Source organism: Mus pahari, chromosome 6 (assembly GCF_900095145.1).
Source record: "Mus pahari chromosome 6, PAHARI_EIJ_v1.1, whole genome shotgun sequence".
NCBI lineage: Eukaryota > Metazoa > Chordata > Mammalia > Rodentia > Muridae > Mus > Mus pahari.
The window spans coordinates 85,611,024-85,614,975 of NC_034595.1; the positions used below are offsets into that span (position 1 = coordinate 85,611,024).

Genomic DNA, 3,952 nt, shown 5'->3' on the forward strand with positions numbered 1-3,952 from the left:
GAGAGGAGAGGAGAGGAGAGGAGAGGAGAGGAGAGGAGAGGAGGAAGTCACCATGAGGAGAGATGGACCATGAGCTCATGGCCAGGAGAAACCACAAGTGTCTGGGGTACACAGACTGGGAGGTAGCCCAGCCAGCAGTTAGAAGACTAGATTTGGGGTGACCCCCAGTAATTGTCAAAGTCAAATAAAATAACCATAGCCTGAATCTCATTTATTTGTAAGCCAGTCAGGGATAAATTTAAATTGGTTGTGCTACACCATCCATCCTTTTAACTAGTCTTATTTTTCCCTTCTTCTTTCACTTTTACTTTTTATCTCCTTATTTTGTTTGGGGGATAGGGTAATGCCATTTTCAAGGCTACCTTAAATTCCCTGGCCCAAGCAAATCCCCCAACCAGCCAGGCGGTAAACTACAGGTGTGCTACCTGCTCCGGCTCCACTCCACAGGCCTGCACTCCAAAACCCAGCTCATTTCTGCTGCCTCACTCTATTGCTTCTAACTCCCTGGAGAACCTTGCCTGACTCACTCTCCCAGAACAGAATGGACACAGTGCAGCCAACACACTGACTCTTAACCAATGAGACCCATCTCGGACTTCAGACCTCCAGAACAAATGCATGCATTAAGTCACTGCGTTTGTGAGACCGGTCACCCAGACATCGGGACACTGACACATGACCCAGAATGAACAAGCCAAGCCTGGGATTGATTGTCTGCCCCCTGGCACCTTCTGCCCAGGGTGTCTGTTCTGGCTCAGGGGCTCCAGCCACTGCAGGCCACCCTAGCAGCGACTGGTTTCTCTACTAGATAGGAATTCCACTTGCTTCTATCTAGGCTTCCCTTGACCCAGTCACCTCTGTACTTCTAACAGGTGGCATGATCTCTCAGAGTTGGCACAGCACACCTGTCCTGACGATCCTTCTTTCAGCACTGAATGCCTCCTGACTTAAACCTGACACAGGGCCAGGCCCTTCCTAAACATCCAATCTCATGCCAACCCTGCCAGCCTCGGTATCATTTCCACCCACTTCTCTGTGTGGATGTGTGTGTGTGCACATGTGTGCGCATGTGTGTTCATGCGTGTGTGTACATGCACGCACATGCACATAAGTGAGGGGTGAGGATTACGTGTGCACACTAGCATGCAGAAGCCAGAAGATAACCTCAGGTATTGTTCACCTTGATTCTGAGACAGGATCCCCATGGCCTGGGACTCACCCAGTTAGTGGAGCTGGCTGGTCAGTGAGCCCCAGAAGTCTTGCCTGTCTGGCTCCCAAATCCTAGGATTACCTCCGGCTGTCCTGGAACCCATTCTGTAGACCAAGCTGGCCTTGAACTCACAAAGGTCAGCATCTGTGCTGGGAATAAAGGGTGTGGCCACCTCTCCCATCTACACCTGGCTTTTGGATGTGGGTTCTCAGTTATCTTCTAGCTGTCTGTCTCAGGTCTTTGCTACTGCACAGCAAACATTCTGCCAGCTGAGCTATCCCCCTAGCTTCTCCATCCCGGTTTTAACAGAAGAGGCTGTGGAGCCAGCCCTAGAGTATGAGATCGCCTGCTTGTAGCCACACAGCAGGCTAAGCCAGGCAATGGTGTAAGAGGAGAGAGCTCAGGAGCCTGCTCACTGATCCATAGGAGCAAACTGCACCCCACCCAGCAACCTATGGGGGTCTTATTAGAGTCTCCTCTTCCCAACCTTAGGGGTTGCGGGGCTGGCAGTGACAGAAGCAATGTGAAGCCTGGGTCTGGCTGATTTGAAAGAGCATGTCCCTTCATCTCACCAGGATGCTCCAACTAGCTAATGAGAACCAACAAAACATCACTCCAGCACCTCTAGACAGCATGTGGCAACACGCAGCGTCAGAATGAGGGCTGGCTGCTGCCCAGTGGCTGGTCCAAGGGGTCCATCCCGATGTCTGTTCTCTGTGAGAGCAAGATGTCACAATTTCTCTTTCCTGGAGGCTGCGTAGGTGAGAGGAATGGGCAGCCTGCTTTTACCCTGCAGAGCCCGGAGCCTCCGAAGATGCAGAAGAGGCTGCTCTTTTGTCTGATCTGAGCCTGAGCTGTAGGAGCTGTAGGAGCCTAGGAAGCAGGCTGGGGAGATGGCTCAGCCAGTAAAGAACTTGGTGTGGAGTGTGAAGAGCTGAGTTCAGAAGCACCTGTACCAAGAGTCAGGAGAGGCGGCCCACGTCTGTGACCTCAGTGTCGGGGAGACAGACGCAGAGAATCCATTTAGCTCACTGATTCAGCCAGATCAGGATCAGTGAGAAGCCCTGTCCCAAAAATACAGCGGAAAATGACTGACATCACCCAGTATCAACCTTTGACCTCCACACTTGTATATATATCCACACAGCACATTAACATGTATATACACAGCACACACACACACACACACACACACACACACACACGCATGCACAAATAACGAATGAGCCAGTTTGAGTGAAAGCCAGAAAATACCAGAGCCGGTGGCAGATGGACCCAGGCTGAGCACAGAGAGCTAGGTTTCAGACTTCAGTTTGAAGTCTATACATTCAGTCTTGGTGACCTGTGCCAACCCCTGTGAGCTTTATAGGAAGCCCCAGCCCACAGGTGGGAACAAGGGACTTAGGAGGAGAGAGGTCTTGCTGGCTAGTCGTCACCTGCCAAGAAGGTGGCTTTTGGGATCCACACAGAAGCTTCCGGAACCGAACATTTCCCGGTGCTTTTCCTTGAACTGAAAGGGTTTTGGCAAGGAGTCTTAATATCAGAGACCCTGTCCCTGGACTAGCAGAGGATTGAATAGGGCATGGTGACATGTACCTTTCATCCTAGCACCCGGAAGGTGGGAGCAGGTTCTGCGTTCTGAAGCAACTGGTCCACATGGAGTTCCGAGACAGCCAGGGACACAGAGTGAGATCTTCCTTCAAAACCAGAAGGCTCAGCATCCAGCATTCACTCGGATGTAAAGTACCTGATTCTGATCCAAAAAAAATTATTCTAGCCAAAAGATAGAAACAGAGGCTCTTCCGGTCCCAGGTGCTGCGGGAGCCGCGGGTTACCGTGCAGACATGGCCAAGTCCAAGAACCACATCACACACAACCAGTTCTGCAAATGGCACAGAAGTGGCATCAAGAAACCCCAGTCGCAAAGATACGAATCTCTTAAGGGGGTTGACCCCAAGTTCCTGAGGAACATGCGCTTTGCCAGGAAGCACAACCAGAAAGGCCTGAAGAAGATGCAGGCCAACAATGCAAAGGCAGTGAGTGAGTGCACGCGCAGAGGCCATCCAGGCCCCTGTGAAGCCTCAGGCCATCAAGCCCAAGATGCCAAAGGGCCCCAGCCGCAAACTCAGCCCCGTGGCTTTCATCGCTCAACCCAAACTTGGGAAGTGGATTCGAAGCTACATGGCCAAGGGTCAGAGTCTCTGCCAACCGAAGCCCAAGGTTCAAAACAAGGCAGGGGCCAAAGCTCCAGTTAAGGCCCAGGCTTCAGCTCCAGCCCAGGCTCCCAAAGGTCCCCAGGTCCCTGTGAAGGCCCCATAGAAAAGGCTCCTGCCAGTGTGAAGACAGATGGACTGCTGTGACACACCTGCTCACACACTATTTGCAGATGACCAGTGTCCTATGCTGTTTTTACAAATAAACTCAGGCAAGATCTGTTTAAAAAAAAAAAAAAAAAAAAAAGATAGAGACGGAGACGGGAATCAGTCCTTGCTCCAAGTGAGGCCATACACCTCCTAGCCCACGGTCACTCCAGGAAGCAGGTATGAAACCTAGCTCACAGCCATCACAGACAGGGTACAGGAACCTGAGACACATAGCCATCACAGACAGGGGACAGGAACCTGAGACACATAGCCATCACAGACAAGGGACAGGAACCTGAGACACACAGCCATCACAGACAGGGGACAGGAACCTGAGACACACAGCCATCACAGACAGGGGACAGGAACCTGAGACACA

General features: G+C 51.7%; 1 protein-coding gene and 1 pseudogene across 1 annotated transcript in view; one reads left to right on the plus strand and one right to left on the minus strand.

Annotated features, from left to right (window-relative positions):
• Man1c1 (mannosidase alpha class 1C member 1) overlaps positions 1–3,952 on the minus strand; it is a 142,703-nt gene that overhangs the window by 94,204 nt on the left and 44,547 nt on the right. The gene's annotated exons all lie outside the window — the stretch shown is intronic.
• Positions 3,055–3,630, plus strand: LOC110323015 (annotated as a pseudogene).